General features: G+C 36.2%; 1 long non-coding RNA gene across 2 annotated transcripts; it reads right to left on the reverse strand.

The window, feature by feature from the left end:
• Positions 1-9,238: 9,238 nt before the first annotated feature.
• LOC128851490 (uncharacterized) lies at positions 9,239-20,216 on the reverse strand. Of its 2 annotated transcripts, XR_008448862.1 has the most exons (5): positions 19,799-20,216; positions 16,358-16,489; positions 14,592-14,875; positions 11,672-11,753; positions 9,239-10,779 (listed from the first exon to the last, which is right to left on the reverse strand). It is a non-coding gene; the product is annotated as an uncharacterized LOC128851490 (long non-coding RNA). The 2 variants fall into 2 exon arrangements; XR_008448861.1 differs by having other exon boundaries at positions 9,239-11,753.
• Positions 20,217-20,853: the final 637 nt, after the last annotated feature.

The raw sequence follows: 20,853 nt of genomic DNA on the forward strand, positions 1-20,853 counted from the left end.
ATTGTACCACCTTCTAAGAATGTTAACATTATAGTCCTGTTGAAAGGAAGACACCGAGAGACCAGATCCACATTTGAGTTCCTTTTTTGGAACTAGTTGAAAGATTTGTGAATTTTGTCTGACAGTTTTACAAGGTTCGCACATGATCATCAAATCATTTATTATAAGTCTTATTTTTGTTGAGAGGGAGGAGAATGTAGGGTACTGGAATCAAGCTACGATTTTAGAACCAAGGGTTTATTGGATCAATTTTCCTTTCTGAAACAGTTAAGTGGACTCAGGAAATGTCCATTGCGGTCAAATTCCAGGCAAATCCATGTGTCACTGAGTGGTCGTAAGTCAGAACAAGACAAATAACTAGTCAAGCTAGTTTCCTAGTAACTTAGTGATCATGCTAAGGAACTGGAAAGCCAAAGCCACCTTATATTCATGTATCCCTTTCAAGAAACAGTAGTTTCTCAGTTGTGATTTTAAGCTTCATTTTAAAGTTAATTTTCCCTGCTATAGAAGTGGTAAAGTAGTACCTTCTGTTACACAAATATTATGAAGATGTTGCAGGTGAATTTACTAAAGATTTCTCAAGAATTGTAGAAGGCAGTTGGCTTTACATGGAACACCTGTGCTAAAGACAATTCTTAGGTGAAAAAAAGGAAAATGAAAAAAGAAAAGAAAGTAATGCAATGCCATCCTTGGAAAAGAAGAACGAAACCTGAGGAAGATGTGGTACTTGAAGGTTGGTATTTTGAAATGCATGGGTAAAAATCTGAAGAAGCTAGATGATTGGAATTGTCTAGCAAGACTATCTGAACATCCTGGAGCTGTTTCTGCTCTGCCTTTCTTTTCTCATTCTTGCTATCATCATTTTAACAGTGTTTAGGGAAAATCCTTGTGGTAACAGTTTACATTCTTTGTCTGGTTAGTATTGGAGCGGCCAGTAGGATCCTTTTACAATATCCTATTTTCCCTCATGTAAAATGGATGGAGTCTGGCTAATCTTTTATGTCACCGGGTCTCATTTGTTTAACTCCTGCAAGCTGGCAGTCACTGCCATTACAGACATGAATGACTGTTGCTCAAACGCCTCTTGAATCCCCTAATTGTGGTATATGCCATTTACTTGTTTCAAAAACAGCTGCTTTAAAAGTTTGCCAGAATAAGCATGTGTCTTTAGTCTGGAGGAGATACTAAATACTGGCAAGGATACCATCACATGCATTAAACATGTGCCAGACCTGCAAGATCAACTAATTTACATTCTATGAAGTAAAACTTAATCTGAAAAAATCTGCATGAAACAGTTCATGCCAGATGTTACTGAAGCATTTGACAAGATTTCTTTTACAACACTACTCATATCATAATTTAAATATGTGTTTCTGTAAGAGCTCCAAAATAAATAATATGAAGTTATTTTTCCTTTAGATTTTCTAATACAGGATTCTGAGAAGTTAAGAAAATAGTTTTTTAAGGTCTACAAAGATCTATGTTTACTCTAGGAGATAAATGTGAGAAAAATCATTTAGATATCCTCATGAAATTGTAAATTGTCTTCAGTACTGCAGCTTTTATTTCAAGGACAGATAGAACATACTCCTTTAATAATGTGAATAGATGTAACTAACCCAGAATTAAATTGTTTCTTGCTTTGATCCAACAAGAATCCTCACAGTATCCCACTGGAGTTGTTCAAATATGTAATGGTGCACTAGGTGAAGAACTTGCTGAACTGCAGGTTCAGAGGGTGAACACAGCTGCATCTCTGTGGTGACCAATCATCAGCAGTGTTCCTCAGGGCTCAATTCTAGAGCCAGTTCTGCTCAATCTTTTTATCAATGATCTGGATGGAGGAGTTGAATGCAAGGTTAGAAGTTTTCTGATGATAATAAACTGGGAGGTGCTGCTGACTCTCTGAAGGCACAAGACAGCTTACAGTTAGATCTGGATAGACTAGAGCATTGGGAACTCATTAATGGTATGTAATTGAACATGAATGAATATTAGATTCTGCACCTGGGATGGTGTAACCCTGGACATATGAATAAATTGGGAGAGGAGTGGCTGGAGAGCAGCCCTGCAGAAAGGGGTCTAGGGATTCTGGTTGACAGCAGACTCAACAGGAGTCAGCAGCGTGCCCTGGCAGCCAAGAGGGAAAAACACATCCTGGGGTGCAGCAGACAGCGTTACTAGACAGTCAAAAGAAATTGTAATCCCACTGTACTCAGTGGGTGAACCCTTACCTTGAGTGATTTGTGAGGATTTGGGCCTCACCATTTAAAAAGGATGTTGAGAAAGCAACAAGGGAAGGGACAGGAAGCAATGTTCTATGAGGAGCAGCTGAGGACACTGAGTTTGTCTAGTTCAGAGAGAAGGAGGCTGAGAGGTGACCGCACTGCTCTCTACAGATTCCTGAGGAGGGGGAGTGAAGAGGAAGGTGATGATTTTTTCTCCCTGGGATCTATACCAGATCTTGGACAGACATACCCTTCTCTGGGTAAAAAAACTAGCTGAATGGCTGGCTGAAAAAGTTGTGGTGGATGGAGTTAAATCCAGTTGGCAGTCAGTCACAAGTGGTGCTACCACTTGTATTGGGGCTGGTTCTGTTTAATATCTTTATTAATGATATGGATGAGAGATCAAATGCTCCTTCAGTAAGTTTGTGGTTGGACACCAAGTTGTGCATGAGTGTTGGTCTGCTTGAAGGAAAGAAGGAAGGATCTACAGAGGGATCTGGACAGGCTGGATTGATGGGCTGAGGCCAACTGTTTATGGTTCAACAAGGCTTAGTGTCAGGTCCTGCACCAGAGCTAAAACACCACCATGCAACACTACAGGCTTGGAAAGCTGCCCAGTAGAAAAGGACTTGGGAGTGTTGGTTGATAGCCAGCAGTGTGCCGAGGTGGCCAAGAAGGCCAACAGAATCTTGGCCTGTACTAGAAATACTGTGACTGGCAGGACCGGGGAACTGATTGTCCCCCTGTACTCAGCACTGGTGAGGCTGCCTCTCAAATACTGTGTTCAGTTTTGGGCCCTTCACTACCAGAGAGACATCAAGGTGCTGGAGTGTGTCCAAAGAAGGGCAACAAAGCTGGTGAAGGGTCTGGAGCCCAAGTCTCATGAGGAGCAGCTGAGAGAATTTATCTTATTTAGTATGGTGAAAAAGAGGCTGAGGGAAGACTTTATTGCTCTTTACAACTATGTGAAAGGAGGTTGTAGTGAGATGAGTGTTGGTCTCTTCTCTCAGGTAACAAATGATTGGACAAGAAGAAACGGCCTCACGTTGTCAGGGGAAGGTTAGATTTGATATCAGGAAAAATTTCTTCACAGACAGGGTTGTCAAGCATTGAACAAGTTGCCCAGGGAAGTGGTTGAGTCACTATGCCTGAAGGTATTTAAAAGACGTGTAGATGTGGTGCTAAAGGACGTGGTTTAGTGGTGGACTTGGCAGTGTTAGGTTTACATTTGTACTCAATGATCTTAAAGGTCTTTCCCAACTCAAATGATTCTGTGATTCTGTGACATGTAAGAGTGTCTCTAAGATGTGTCCATCAGGGGAGGCTTGGATTTGACGTAAAGAAACATTTCTTGACAGAAAAGGTGGTCAAATGCTGGAACAGACTTCCTACAGATGTAGTTAATGCTCCATGCCTGTCAGTGTTCAGAACAATTGGCCTTTGGACAACGCCCTCAATGCCAGCTTTAACTTTCGTTAAACTCTGAAGTGGTCATGGAGTTGGACTTGATTGTTGCTGTAGATGCCTTCCAACTCTCCTCTCCTCTCCTCTCCTCTCCTCTCCTCTCCTCTCCTCTCCTCTCCTCTCCTCTCCTCTCCTCTCCTCTCCTCTCCTCTCCTCTCCTCTCCTCTCCATCCAGAACTTTCTCCATCCAGAACTTTCTCCATCCTGGGCATCCTCCTCTGGACACAGTCCAAAAGTTCAATGTCCTTCTTATATTGAAGTGGTAGTTCCAGAACCTAATAGATTTCAATAGACTGCAGATAAGCAATTTAAGGTTGACATTTTCCAGAAAGTTGACGAATTCTGCCAGAAAGGATAAGGTCAAAGGACTTATTCTTGAACTGTTCTCCTTACTCATTTGAACTTGAAGTGTCAGAATGATCTTTAAATGGATGCTGGAATGCTTTTGGAAGGAAACAGCTCTCCAGATGTGACCATTAGAGCCACACTACATCTGCTTGAAAGTCACAATCACAATATCTATGCTGATTTGCTCAGTGTAGCAAAGCCTATAAGAAATATGTGAATGGTAAAACAATAAGATGTAAAACTGTTATTGCACAAAGCTCCATAGTCATCTTTGGCTTCAGATAGCAACAGATTGATTTCTTCTTTTCTTCCATGAAAAAAACCCATTAATTATGACAGTAGATCACTTCTCCAGACTTACTGAATTAGTCTTGACTTTATCAGCCTCATTAATGCATGTTATCTAGAAACTACATTTAGACATTTCTATTGGTCACAATCAGGAAAACTCTTAAAACTGTACTCTATAAACTACATATGCAGCCTTAAAGGAAAGTTCATAATTAACTTACCATTTACCTTTCAGAGAAAATCTGAAGGTGGTGCTGGAAAATCTCAGTGTTTTCATAATAAACAATTGTCTGCTGTTTCGGATAGCATATAGACTGAAAATATTTCTGAAATTATTTCAGGATTTAAGATCATAGAATCACAGAATTATAGAATAGTTTCAGTTTGAAGGGACCTTAAAGATCATCTAGTTCCAAACCCCCTGTGATGGGCGGGGACCTGTCCCACAAGATCAGGCTGCCCAAGGCCCTATCTAACCTGGCCTTGAACACCTCCAGGGATGAGGAATCCACAGCTTCCCTGGACAACCTGTTCCAGTGCCTCACCACTCTCATAGTGAAGAAATTTGTCCTTATGTCTAAAGTCTGGCCCTCTCCAGTTTATAGCCATTGCCCCTAGTCCTATGACTTCAAGCCTTTGTGAAAAGTCTCTCTCCAGCTTTCATATAGGCCTCCTTCACGTACTGGAAAGTCACTATAAGATCTCCTCGGAGCCTCCTCTTCTCTAGCCTGAACAACCCTAACTCTCAGTCTGTCCTTGTATGGGCGGTGCTCCAGACCTCTGATCGTCTTTGTAGCCCTCCTCTGGACGTGTTTCAACAGCTCCATATCCTTCCTATGGTGAGAATTCCAGAACTGGACACAGTATTCCAGATGAGGTCTCACAAGAGAGGAACAGAGGGGCAGAATCACCTCCCTCCACATGCTGGCCACGCTTCTTTTGATGTAGCCCAGGATACAGTTGGCCTTCTGGGCTGTGAGTGCACACTGCCTGCTCATATTCAGCTTCCAATCAACCAGCATCCCGAAGTCCTTCTCTGCAGGGCTGCTCTCAATCACATCATCTCCCATCGTGTATTGATGGGAGATTGCCCCGACCCAGGTGTAGGACCTTGCACTTGGCCTTGTTGAACCTCATGAAATTCACACAGGCCCACTTCTCCATCTTGTCCAGCTCCTTCTGGATTATATCCTGTCCTTCCAGTGTTGCTGTTGCACCACTCAGCTTGGTGTTATATGCAAATTTGCAGAGGGTGCACTCAGTCTTGCTGTCAATATCATTGATGAAGATATTAAACAGCACCAGTCCTAGTATGGACCCCGGAGGGACCCCACTTGTCATGGATCTCCGTCTGGACATCGAGCTGTTGACCACTATTCTCTGAGTATGACCATCCAACCAATTTCTTATCCGCTGAACAGTCTACCCATCAAATCTATATCATTCCAATTTAGAGAGAAGGATGCTGGGAGGAACCATCAAAAGGCTTTATATAAGTCCAGATAGATCACATCCATTGTTTTTCCCTGTGTCCACTGCCGTGGTCACCCCATCATAGAAAGCCACTAAGTCGGTCACACAGGATTTGCCCCTGATGAAGCCATCCATGTCTCTTTAACTATTCTGTGGAAATATCTTGCAGAATACAGTATAATTTTAAAATACCCAAAATCCATTCACAAAAATACTATACGTTGGCCTCATTTCAGTATGTGTTTGTACTAGCAAAAAATATTCATACTCATTTGAGTATGTCTTTATATGAAGCATACATCATGCTATGAAAAGATAAGAAAGTCTTTTTCAGGCTCTTCAGATACGTAAGTAACAGTAATTTCTCTAAATTATCAAGAGTCTTTTTTCCAGGCATATAGACACCATGTTTGATTTTCATAACTACTAGTGTTGCCCCACGTATTCCCAAATGCATCTCTCTTCTAAAATCTAAATTCCCAAGAATCTGAAGAGTAATTTTTGAAAAATTATATTTGTTGTATCTTACAAATCCATTGGCTACAGAAAATTATTTGTCCATACTTCGGACAGTTTGATCTTCAAGAAGTAAAGAAATATATTGTCATTATATCAGTGCATAAGAGTCAATCACTGGAAGATTTTAATGGGCTGTGTGTTAGCCTATAAACAGGCTACCATATTTACTGCTTCATTTACAGTTTCACAGATTGAAAAAATGACCCTCAAGTTATGTCTGTAGCACTCACAACCCTCATTGAATTAAAATAAGCAGAAGATTAGGAAATTTATGGAGCAAACATGAGATTAGGAAGTGATCAATTAAGATTAGGAAAGTGATCAGTCAAGCCAGAAATTCAGAAGTGATCAATCCTAAATTCCTAAATAATTAGGAAGTGATCAATCAAGATTATGTTGCTGGTTTCATGGATAGATTCTCTGAGTTCAAGGGAAGAAGACAGCAAAAACATAACCAAAAACATAATCAAACATAAACAAAAACTTTCCACTCTCAAGAGTTTCTGTATTAGCTTTGCAAAGGGATAGAGAATTGCCACTGGAGTAAGTGCAAAACTGAAAGAAGGTGATCCACCACATAAGAAGGGATGAGGGATCAGATCCTTGTCAATTATCAAGAATATGTCTTTTTCACTAGGTATTTTGACAACTGTTTTATTATTTGTATTCCTATATGTGCTCCTTGAAAATATATGTGGCACTCCTTATATGATAATGAAATATAGAAAATTCTCCCTTTCCTTTCCAGAAGCTCTGTAGACACATTGACAGTGTGCTAGGTATCACCTCCAAGCAGACAAGGGCTATGCGGGGGTATTGAAATATAAAATGAAACATGGCTATATTATTTTAGTTACTCTAATAAAGCTGAAACACTATGTTTTGGTGGGGCTATTTTAATATTTCTAAATTAAACTTAAATTTATATATTTCAAAAGAAATTTAGCATTTTCATTCTAATCAAAGAATTCCAAAGTGGAATGATTTTTGATGAAGAAATGTCAGCTTCTTTTCTACCTCATACCTTAACTGATATGATAATTTTAGCAGATTATTTGTCAGTTGATTTTCAAAGACAATTTTGATAAATAACAAAGAAGGAAGAAAAATCAAAGTTGTGTGAAAACTACTTTTGAAATTGCCTTTTTCCAGGAATTTTGCTGGTTTTCCAAATCCATGTTGTATCTGAAGCCTTAAAACTATTTAGTATTTCTCAACCAAATTCTGTTTAAACATTTTAAACAAACATTATTGTAGCAGATCAGATTGTTTCTTTATGAAGATACTTGTATCTTCAAAACTTCTGCAATTTTCTTGCCATACTTGAAATTTCAAGAAAATGCCTGATTCTGAAATAAGTATAATAGAAATCAGTGACAACACTTTCCCTCATGGGAATTCAATTAATTTCTTGAAGAAAAAATCATATATTTTCTTCATTAATGCACATTTTTTGAATGTTGTTGTTCCATAAATAACAGAAAATGTTGAAAGGCCTCATGGGTAAATTCTCAGGTAGAAACTAAACAATGTTATCTCTCTATGTAAAGGATAAGTAAAGAATGTTCACTTGTACTGTAGTTACTTTTATTGTGTATGTGGAACAGTCAAAGTCATACCCAAATTTCATAACTGTTTGTACATTTCTATATCTAACATTCTAAAAATGTAATTGCTAAGTTTGCTTAAGAGAATGGGATGTCTTTATAAATGCTACAATCACAATCCTAACTCTTCCAGGCAGATGCATTTGCTGCTTTTATGGAAGAGCACAGAGGAAGATCCCAATTAAACCCATATGCTTTTTTTCCCAGAGAACATTTGTCAAAAATGTCTCAAACACAAAAAACATGACTATTTTAATTAAAGTATTTGTGGTTTTTCTCTCTCTCTTTTTCCTGCCCTCTTTTCTATTTACACTGTGCATACAATTTTTAACTCTCTAGCCCAAGCAAGCCAATAGCATCCTGGCTAGTATTAGAGATAGTGTGGCCAGCAGGATGAGGGAAGCGAACATCTTCCCGTACTAAGCACTGGTAAGGCTGTCATGCAAATACTGTGTTCAGTTTTGGGTCCCTCACTACCAGAAAGGTATTGAGGTGCTGGAGTGTGTTCAGAGAAGGGCAATGAAGCTGGTGAAGGATTTGGATCACAAGTCTTATAAGGAGCAGCAGAAAGAATTGGGCTTGTTTAGTCTGGAGAATAGGAGGCTGAAGGAGGCTGAAGGGAGACTTTGTTGCTCTCTACAACTACGTGAAAAGAGGTAGGTGTTAGTCTCTTCTCCCAAGTAACAAGTTATGAGATGAGAGGAAATGGCTTCAGGTTGTACCAAGTTCAGATTAGGTATCAGGAAAAATTTCTTCACAGGCAGTGTTGAGAAGCACTGGAACAGGATACCCAGGGAAGTGGTTGAGTCATCATCCCTGGAGGTATTTAAAAGATGTGTAGATGTGGTGCTGAGGGACATAGTTTAGTGGCAGACTTGGTAGTGTTAGGTATAGGGTTGGAATCAGTGATTTTAAAGGTCTTTTCCAACCTAAATAATTATCTGTTTCTATGGTTCACAGTGTAGTGAAAAACAGTGGAGACAGAACTCTTTTAAGTGAACTCCTCCAGGAGAAAATGTAAGAAAAAAGATAGAGAGATATCTTCTCTGTTCAAGCTGTCTTCGCCAATGTTTTTAAATATAGAAGTCAGATTATTTTATTCTTTAAAATGAACTAAAATAGATCCTAGTATACTCATTATCTAGCTATACATCCCATGTAACCTAGGCTTCTGGTCCCCATCCAAAAGAAGTCTGTTTACACCAAAATATCTTGAACAGCAGCAGTGGCTTCAGGATTTATTTTTATTTGTATTTTTTTTCAACACAAATGATGATTCACAACATTCCATGCACAGCACAGTTGGGTTTCCAGTCTTAACGTAAGAGTTTTATTTCTACCTTATAATATCCTTTCTTTCTTACTCAAGTTCACATTCCTAAAAGTGTCTGCCAGTTGTGCACATCCAGTTTTATGAAGGATGACATAGATAAACTGGTAATCAAAACAGCTTCAGAAAACTTCATAAAGAATCCATTGAAAATCCTAAAAAACATTTTAAATTAAATTAATTCATACATCCACTTCACAGGGAAATCTTGCAAACACAGGTAGTAGGAATGAGTGCTCAGTATTACTGCCAAGGTGTGAATCTGCCACTTGAGAGTTAGTTGTACTTTCTCTATTTTAAGTTGATGGTGATCAGCCAAAGTGAACCAGTGCAAGTTTTGTCTTTGAACATAGTACTTCTGCTGTTGGTTTTCTTATTAAAATACCAGCTGCTTTCAAGTTGTTTGTATTTGGGGATTTTTTATTTAGGTATTCAAAAATAAATGTAGGTACAAGCTGAAAGAAAAATGTAAAATGAATATACTTAAGATGCTGAAAGAAGATGATTTTCTTAAAATAAAAGCCATTTGTTACACTGAGCTGAGGGCAATTAATCCCTTCAGTTAATTTAAAGCTATACCTTTAATGATATAAAAAGAAATACTCTTCTTTTCATCTCCTCCCCTTGGATTTTCTTCCACTTATAGCAAAAGAAAATCTTAGGCAAGGAGACTAATGATATCAGCATTTTTTTCTTAAATACGAGGAATGAAATTTAGTGTACCATTAGCTACAGAAAGAAACAAAGATACTTGAGAGCAAAACAAATTTACAAAAGACTAGTTTCTTGCTGATAATTTTTTTCTTTTTACAAAGTATATATTTCAGACTTCTCTACTTTGGTCAATCACACACGTGCAAACTACTTATAAGCTTGCCACAGTCTACTTGGATCTCTCAAATTTACAGGATAAAATGTGAATTAAACTTTAATTCATGAGCTCATTAAGAAAAGAAACAAACATGACAAACAAGGGCTCAATCCCCTTTTTATGACTAGCCTGTCATGTGAATTCATTGAATCGTTACTTAAGTCATGAGGTCTATCTCTCACAAGTTCTCTAATTTATACCTTGTAACTGATAACTTAAAACTTGCAACTTACAACTCATGCACTTATCAGCAAAATAGTTACCTAACTGAAGGTGCGAGTGCTTATCTTTCCTTCTTTGTCACACTGCAAGCATCCCCTATTTCACATTAGGAAGCACAAAATCTTGAACAGTCCAGGTGTTGTTTGATCCACTTCAAAAGCGGTGTATAAGCTGGCCTTCCAGTTTGGAAATGTGGTCTACACCACAAGTTAGTGAATTCTGACGAAACTGCCAGACAACCAATATGCAGGAGACAGCAATTTTGCAGGAGAAATTAGCTGCATGACGGCTTTTTAGCTCTGCCTAGCCACTTATCTTGTCTATGTGGTGCTCTGGATTTCACCTAGTGGTGATGCTCCCAGCGTATATCCAGCCTTTGCATGAGCTGTGCTAGCAAAATTCTGGGCAGGAGTTGTCATAAACCTAGAACAGAGAGTCCAATGTGTTTCTTGTTCCCTCTGGTCAAGCCATGTCCTACCACCGTGTCAGTTACTTATGAAGTACTTCATCTAATCACGTTCATCTTCAATGTTTGTATTTGAATACAAATTTCCACGAAGAAGGTCACAGATAAGTGTGTTCTTCCTTAGCCATAAGTCTACAAGACTTTTTGTCTCCTTCTTGAAGAATATTGAGGTCAATGACTTGACACACACATCTTTCTTAGAGAAACCTGTATCACCATTCTCCTTTTTCCTTCGAACTAAAAAAGCGTTACATTTTCTAGTTGGGTTTTTTTCCCGTAAGTGGAACAGAATTTGCCTATTCAAATCTCTTCTAACTGGACAGTCATCCAGTAGTTCTCATAAATTACTTTGTTTGATTTGTATGTTTAACAGATTTAAAAAAGACAAAGTAATTAATTTAAATTTAAATTATGCCATGGATTTCAGATGGCATAGAACTTGCAAAGTGATTTAAGAGTTTGGCACCAAATTATTCTTCAAGTGTTCCAAAGACTTTACTTACGTAAAAGACTACTGTCTGTGACTTCTTGTGAACTATAAAAAACTCTTATTTTTTAAAAGTTGACTGCAGAAGACAGAAAATAAATAATAAACAACTGCATATTAAAAAGTGCATTCACTCAGCTCTTGCAAGTGCAAGGTTCAGTTTATTTCATGTATTTTTAATTACAAACAAACACAGATCAGAGGCAAGCAGCAGTGCTTGTAGTTTTTCTTAACATGAACATTAGATTATTATTTGGTTGTTGGCAGGGGAAAAAAGAAACTGACCTAAGAAACAGATGGCCTAAAGGAGTGTATAGTTTATTTTAATAATAGACAAACATACTAAAGTAAGATATGCTTACCTAGTCATCGGTACTCTTTGGAGCCAAGAACTTTTCATGGGAAGAACAGAAATTATCAAGACCCTTGGAGGTTCTAGTCTTCCTTTTAGTAGCAGAAAGTGGAGTAGAAAAGATGAAAGGCATGTGTTACATCTTAATGACAAAAGGAATCTCAATAGGTAAGATCACCTAAGTTAATATTTTGCATCAAGGCACCATGGTCATAAGTGAAGGATGCAGGCCAAAGACTGTGCTTTAGCTAGAAAGATTTGCATAGAGGTTGTTGGATGCATTAGCCCTGAGAAAAGGATCTAGAGACACAGGTCTTTGAGACTGTTTAGAAATACATGTTTTGGGTGGGGGTGGAATCGGTCTTACACATATGCCCTGAAAATTACATCTTACTTAGTAGTTTTATTTAACATTCCTAATTATATAATAAATATAGGCAGCTGATTTACAGTGATGGCACTACACATGTAATATAGAATCTCTTAAATTTATTTGTAATCACAAAATCCAAGGTCTATGTTAGTAGAGACAAATATATTTTCATTCTAAAACCGCCTAGCTCAAATTCATCACTACCTATCTAGAGATTTTAATTTGTTGTGTAAGCACACAACTGTAATGTTCTTCCTTAGACTGTTATAACAGTAAGTACAGCCAAAAGTTTTTACTGTGGAAGCTAGCGCAAACCATCAATGCTATTGTTTGGGCTCATTGGACTCCTTCTACAAAGACTTTTGATCTGATTGTTGTAGCTTTTTCTCACAGAGGTTTGTTTCTTCGAGGGTTTTTTTTGTTGTTGTTTTCTAGAAAGCCCTCAAAGAAACTGTGGTTTACAATATATCATTAAATATACTTGATTTTATACACATTTTATTACTGTATGGACTTTGAAAGGAGTTTTGAAACTTTAAAATGGAATTGTGTTAATTATAGTAAGTAACATTGCTTAATATCTTTTTCCTGATGAGACAGATACAGTTGTCATAGCTGAGCAAGAGACTGAAAGTCCCTAGGGTAAAAATTTCTTGGAATGCACTGCAGTGGGATTGGGATTAAGATTAAATTAGTCATGAAAAAATTAAATGAACAATTAGTAATTTTATATATGCCAGAATTTCTCCTCATTGTTCAGCCTAAGGCATAATTCTTCAAGAAAATGGTGTTCTGTAAGAACTAACTAAGAATTTAATTTACATCATCCCATTATACTCATAGTATTCTTCATTTTAGTCATTCTAAACTTCTTTCAAAATATGTAGGTTTCCTTTAATATGTTGTTTGATATTGCTTTAAGCTAGGTGTTGGGGTTTTTTCTCTTCTAACTATAAAACAGAACCAATTTCTCTTTCTCTGTATATGAAAGCTGATGTAATCGTAAGGCTTCAGAAGGCCGGAAGAAGGAACACTAGTGTTATGAACTTTAGGGACCAGATGGTCCTTTTAAGCATCATGTCAATTTTCTTGCTCGCATCCGCGTTTGACATTTTCTTGTTATGATCTTTCTTGTAGCTAAACACAGATAAAGGGTAAGAAAACATACAGGATAGAGAAGTTTAATTCACTTTTATGCTTTATCAGACTATGGTTTCATAATTCTTTAACAGAAATCAGTTCTAAACTTCAAATGATTTTTAATTTAATGTGCTTCTGTTACACAGATTGCCCTGAAGTTTCCTTAGACTTCAGTGTAAACCAGACAAACTTTCCAGATGACTCCATAACTAAGTTTCATCTGATTGTCTCTTTGCTGATACTGCAACCAATCAGAATTCATTATTGTAATTATAGTTGTAACATATAAACATGAGAAAGTATTTATAACATTCCATATTTTCTAGGCACTGTGCCAATGGAACACAAATGTCCCTTGCAAGACACCAAAGCCAATGTGAACACTATTTTGTAATGCTGCATAGCTACTTAATGAGGAGCTGTTTGCAAAAAAAGGTAGTGACAAATCTCAGTAATTTTTTAAATACAATTGTAGATTCATTGCTGTGATCAGACAATACGTAAAAGTATATAACATTTCAGAGGAAAAGAAATATTTTTTGTCACATTGGCTGATATTGTCCTACTTTGAATTGGTGAAATTCTGAATTAGCTACAATGAAAATAAAATTTAACATGGTACTTTCAGAATCCTTCAAGTATGCAGCAGTTAACAAAGCTTACTTTCACTCTTGTACCAAAGACCTGATCTTTATGAACTTCAAAATTCACATTTAGGAAATTTCCCTTCTTTGTAGGCCCACCATTCCAACAAATGATACATGTTGAACTTTTTTCTTTTTCCTCTCTTTTCTACCCTATTTTTTTCTGTTTTTCAATATTTTTTCTTTTTTCTCTTTTTTCTTTTTGTATTTTTTCTTTTTTTTTTTTTGTTTCTTTTTCTCTCTTTTCTTAATTATTTCTCCTTTGTCTCTCTTTTTTATTTTTTTTCCTTTAGTGAGGCCATGTAATTCAAGGGACTGTTTTAGAGAGCATCTGGTAAAGAATGTCTCTGTAGACTGCTAATTTTTAGTATGTTTGAAGGATTTTTAGTTTGCTTGGTCACAAAGCAGTTAAGGTATCTGTAGATTATAAAAATGTTGCCTATTATTTTCTTAGCTTAAATATAAATGTTGCTTTTGGAGCTATAAACACAGAAAAAATAGTGAATTATCTGTGGTGTTATCCTTTTGTTCTGATGCCTATTATATTCATAGACCTGGAAAATATGGCAGAAATATTTTGAGATAGGCTTCTGCTACCTTTTAATGTACAGATAAAAGAGAAGTTGAATACATTAGTTCTGACACCTTAAAGAAAATGTGTCAGAAATTTCTGAAGATATTTAGAGGATTAGGTTTGGTGTGATATATATTGGGGGGAAAAAAGAGATAAACTCTCTTGTTTTAGCACAAGTTCATTCTACGGAAGTTATTACCTGTTCCATATATCTCATATGATGCATGGCCTTCTGTTTTGTCTTTGGCTAAACATGACCAAAAATAATTCCATGGACAAATAACTGGCTTCAGTGTATATGCTGATGTTTTCCAAAGAGACGACACGAGGACCAAGTAGAAAATAAATGACCATTTCTTTCAGCATTGTACAAGGAACATCTGAAAGGCATCTGATCTTCCTTTTTCTATAAACCACATGCTACTCCTACTAGCAAATGAAGTCTGAGAACATCTGAAAACACATGTCGGCGTGACTGTCTTCCTGACAAGAGAAAACAGAACAAAAGCAAGTTGAATCAAAACAAAATGTTCCTTGGATTGCCTGAAAAAAAAATCACATTTTTTATTTATTTGCCATCGTGCTACTTTTTACAAAGCTTAAGGCAATATTCTTAATTTAGCTACTAAGTTTATTAGCTGGATAAAGATTTTGCTTTGTTGATACCACACAGGCTGAATAAAGTCTTTGATCTCACTGTTTGAGATAGCATTCTGTGATTTATAGTACAAATGGAGGGGTGAGTGTATATCAGCCTTTGTACACAATTTCTGTTTCTCCATTCAATGGACTCAATTCAGGACTTGTATCTTACAAGATCAGGAAAGCCAGTGAAGAGAGGTTTCTTTCATTTCTGAATGCAAAAATGGAATGGTATTTGTATTTCCTTCTTGAATCCCAGACTGAATGTTTCCAGTGGTGAAAAACATGCCAAAGATAGTTTAAAAATTGAAAAATTTCATGAAGGGAGGAAGTAGAGATTTTTTGTTCTTACCATTTTTCATATTTTTGGCAATGATTTCACATAGCTTCAGAAATATTTTAGATCTGTAGCCCAGATTCTGTTCCTTTCTAGTCCTATATTGGTACTTTAAAACATTTGCTACATGTACAAGTTTGAAGCACAACAAAAAAACTTATGAAAGTAAATGTTACAGCCATGCATGATTCTACTTTGGGGAACTAAATAGGAAAGAATATGAACCAGTGTCTGGCAGAATTGTGTTAATTAGAATACCATTGATTGATAGGTTTCATGACACAGGGCTCTAAGCATGTTAAAAAGAGTGATGAAGTACTGGATAAAATGGCATGTATCCAAATAAACTCCAGCCCTTTCAGAGAAAGATTTAGAACACGCAGATAACAAACTTTGCAAGCTTGTTCAGTTTTAACACTGATGTGATATCTTATAAAACTCATTCTAAGTTAGTATAACACTTTCTCAGGTTCCAGATTCACACACAAGTATAACACTCCCATGCAAAGACAGCTTTTTCTGTAGGAATATAATATCTATCCATTGTTCAATATTTCCTTTTGAGATTTGAAATAATTCACAAACAATTGAATTCTAAATGAAAATAGTACATTCTCACAATGAATATGAGAAAAAAAATTATGGGCACACAAGTTATGGTAAGGTAAGCTAGAATTTAATCACTTTAAACAATTTTTGTACAAGAATATAGCAGCAAATATAAAAATATACAAGACCAAACCCCATGATAAATGATCTGCTGATATCTTTGCTTAAACTGTATCTATTATTGTAAAATTTTATCCATTGCAATGCAGCCAATATGAAAACACTTAGTCTTGATCTAAATCCTCTATCTCTAATAATGAAATATTTATTCAGTTACCAGCCTCATTTGTGATAAGTTGAATCCTAGATATTTGTTGAATTATTTAAATAAATATTTTAGTGTTAGTGATCTTTCTTTAAAAGGAAAAATAACTAACCTTCTCTTCTTGGGGAAAACATGCAGCCTGCCACTTTTCTACATGAGTGCTATTGAGTATCACAAAGAGAAGTGGCAGAATCTTGCTCCAAGAAATGGCAGGAGATATTTACAAACACCTTAGTCTCAGGAGCTGAAAGAGAAATGTACAAATATTCTGTATCTGTTTGCATTACTCTAAACTAAACTGAAATTTAGGGAAGGAAAATAAATTTAGCTGGGAATAAACAATTATTAGTTCTCCAGGATTATATGAAATATTTAAACCTACTGTATCTATTTTGCCAGGTAGCCTCTCCTTCTTTGCAGTATTCAGAATGCAAACTAGGAGAGGGTCACGTACTAGGAAAAAAGTATTAATTCTATATCTTGAACAACAGAATATGTAGTTCCTAAGGTGGGAAGAAATCCTCCAAAGGCATAGATGCACTCTGAAGGCTGTCTCTTCTCCCATATCCTCAATATAGAATTAAGAAAGGTTTTCTCACTCCAGTACTAACCTGGTAATTAGATTTCATCCTTCAGTTACTCCATTACAATAAAGACAGGGAATCAAATATACAGTTCCGATATAAAAAGGACTACAAATATTTGATCTAGAATGAAGACAGGATTATATGTAAGGAAGAAGAATTGGACATATCATCAATTTGAATAAATTACCATTTAAGGTTTTATTCAGTTTCCCATGTCAGCTTTTTTTCACTGAATTTAGGTATTTCATCTTCTACCAGCAAACAACAGATGGTTGTTCATAGTAGCATGCGGTATTCTTAGTGAAATGACCAACAAATAGTTCCTAAGAACATAAATCACAAAAGTGTATGGAGAATCAGGCTGACAGTTTACTATTTTTAATAACTAGTCTTTGAAAAAGGAAAAACTCTTTGAAAAAAATTAAAGCCCAGTGTATTTCTCTGTTTCTTTATTAATTTGGTTCCTTGTACTCCAAATGACAGGTTTGAAAGTGTTTGGATGGTAGATGTTTTCATGAGTTTGAAGAATTCGACAAAACAGAAAATTTCTTGAAAAATATGCAAATTAAACACTTTTTATGGAATTCTTTTACATTCAACTTCAGGTTATTTTAGTGTGTATCTTTTTTTTTTTGTGATAATATTCTCATTTTAGACAGAATTGATGCAAAGTATATATAAACAGCATTTTATCAGTTGGTGTAAAAATCTACCAAATCTTCAGCAAGGCCTAACATAGTTTGTCCTGTGATGCAAATAATTGCAGGACAAAACTGTGTGCCTCAAGATAATGATAATGCTTGTGTATTTGTGAAGAGTATAATAAATGTTCAAACAGAGGTTCAGAGTCAAAATGCAATTAATGTGAAATTTACTGATTATGAAAATGCATTGCTAGATAATGGTGAAATGGAATTAGTAGTCATTATCAAGGATACTTGGTAAACCTCTCAAATCTGCATGTAAAATTTACTTCTGATTCTATGCTTCCTTGCTAAAGTTTGAGTAAATAGTCCTGGCTGAAACAAAGCTTTTTGTGAGGAAATGAGAAAAACCCTGAGCATCTGAAGCAATACATAAGCTACAAGTGCATAATAGTTTTGCCAGGCAAGGTAGCCAAACATTTCTTACTTTATTATCATTCTTACCCTAGGCATAATTTACTTAATGTGTGTAAGATCCATTGATTCTCAGAGAACCCTGCATGGATGAATCAGCCAAGTTTTTCCTAACTTGATTTTTGAAATGTAACAAAACAAAACGTAATACAAAACATTTGAAAAATCAGGTTAGGGAGATATTCTACTAACTCTAAGAAATGCTTTTTTTTTTTTCAGAGGATCTTCTGGAGAAAAAAATACAGCCAAAACATTGATATCGAACTTGAGGAATTTGAGCAAAAAGAGCTCAAGATGCAAACAAATCTGTACAGAGTTCTTCCAATTTCAGAGGCTGTTGGTTTGTGGAATATCTTATGGCATATGTTGACTTGTTCAAATCTATACCTCAAAATTGTGTTTGTGCTGACTCCAGTGAGTAGTGGAAAGTACTCCAGTGAGTAGCAAAAATGTGAAACTATATGGAAAAATAAGTGTAGATGATTCTGATTTTTTCATTCTTGGAAACAGATGTATTCTTAAAATAATTAAAATTATGGTAATGAAAAAATAATTTCAGTTCCAGAGTGCTGGAATCATTGACCTGTGGTTTTAGCTCTTGAAATAGATTACCTATGTGCCAAACTTGCAGTGTCATTTTTGGCCTGAGAAATAATTCACTCTAATTGTCAGGTTTTTATTACTCTCATTGTTTAATTAGAGACATAAGTGAAATCTGACTTCAATTTAAGCCCTGTGAGCTAGGTTTTCAACTGGCACTTTTGTGGAGCTGTGCCAATATATTGTCATGCAACTCCACAAGGCTGGTGTTACTGTCATTTTGATGTTCTACAATGCAGTACAGCACAAACTTTGAGTAACCTTCAAGTATCTATTAGAACAAGGGCTTGAAATGACAACAGTAAGTAACGTTTGTTAGGAAATCTTGAGTCAGAATATTATAAAAGTTTCTGACAGCTAGCAGTTTTCATGAAATTTGTAATAGAACTAAGAAATTGTGATTTATTTAGACAGACTCTTTTCCAACATTTTCTTCCCAAGGAAGAATAAAGCTTATTTTCCACTCATTTGCCTGCAGCTGAAAATGCTTAAATCCAAATCATTTGAATGACTAAGAGTTTTTGAGAGACTGGAAAAGGCAGTTGTTTATAGTGAAATAATGTTATTGTCACAAGAGATCCCTGGACCAGGATTTGATTTTTAATGAGAATTCATCAATAAATTTCACTAAAAGTAAGGAGAAAACTCTATAAAGAAGTAGCACATTATAACACTTGGCCGTGTCATATGGATGTCACAGTTCTACTAGCAAAACCTCTGGCTGCACCTTTGTTGTCAGAAACTACATCGGGTTTTTCACAGACCGATGTAACTACATCGGCTTTTTACTTACAATGGTATGCTTTGTGTGTACATTGAAGATCTTCATTGACAGAGCTATACCAGTATGGCTATGGTAGTAGAAGATCTGTTGCATAAGCAAGATGACATGAGGCTTAAATCAATCCGGATATTTTCACACACACAGAGACAGGTTCACATCAACATCTGGAGGTTAATGACATGATCTTTTTTAAATTAAATGTCTTCAAATGCTGATAGATTTTTAAACTTTTTATGCTTTAGTTTTAAACTGAACATCATATTCGGTCCAGATCCTGCAATTACATCCACATTAAGATGTAAAGAAATCTTTCAGTGGTACAACAATACTTCATTTCTGCCTGCTGCAGACTACTGTAAATAAATTTCACCAAATTATTCATTATCCTCCATCATTCATTTAAATAAAAAAATAGCAGTATATTTTTCACATCTTTATTTATAAAATGGAATTTTCTAAATTACCTTTAGAAATCCAGTGACTAGTTTTGTACAGGTACACTCCAAGGTCCACAAAGTTCTTGTCAGGACACTTAAAGTATTCCATTTCACACATGTCATACTCTGTATAAAGTTGAAGGATCACGAGGATCAAGCTCTTTTCTTCAATGTCCAGTGTCCAGTGATGACCTCATCCAACTGTCTGCTGTCGATTCATGCATTCCTGAATCCAGCTCCTTTATCGAGCTCCTGAATTCAGCTCCTGTCTGCCACTGAGTCCAGCCTGGGATTTTCCCCATGCGTGCTGTGCAGTGTCAATGGTGACGCATGGTCATCAGGGAGTTTGATTTTGTATATTTACATATATTTAACTATTTCCTTATTAATATTATTATTATTATTTACTTCTTTTGTTGTTACTGTTTCATCAAAGTGGTTTCAGTTTTAGTTTCTAACCACCAAGTCTCTCTCTATCTCATTTCCTTTTCCCTCTTCCCTGGAGGGGTGGGGGAGGAACTCAGTTCACAACTGTCTGTGTTCAGCTGCTGACTAAGCCATAGTTTGACATAGCTTCCACTATGTTATCAATTTCTGAAGTGTGTGAATATTCCCTTCCTTACACAATTTTCTTTAGTTAGTAAAGGCAAAGATAACAAAGGATATTTGAAAATAGTACTCCAGTTAGCAATCTTTATTTTCACCAGTAGCATAATTTTTTAAAAATGTGCACTCTATAGCAGAGGGTAAAGCTATATCCCTGTTTATTTCAGAACAAAAAATGATCTTAATGAATGGAAAAAAAAATCCAGTATTGACTTCAAAATAAAAGACTAAACAGAGAGAGGTTATGATTATATTTACTGCTACGCTCCAGATCAGATGGGGCTCTCTGAACCAGGGAAGACAGAGGAAAGACAGTGAGGAAAGTGAATGCACTTTGCTGGAAAAATGAAAGGGTAGGATGGGCATGCTGAGAGAGAGAAAAACAGCAAGAATGGAGGACAGATGGGAAACTTCTGTGTTGCATTAAAGGAGTGTCAGTAGGAAGGCGCCAAATTAGAGGCATCAGAGCGAGTTGC

Source organism: Cuculus canorus, chromosome 2 (assembly GCF_017976375.1).
Source record: "Cuculus canorus isolate bCucCan1 chromosome 2, bCucCan1.pri, whole genome shotgun sequence".
NCBI lineage: Eukaryota > Metazoa > Chordata > Aves > Cuculiformes > Cuculidae > Cuculus > Cuculus canorus.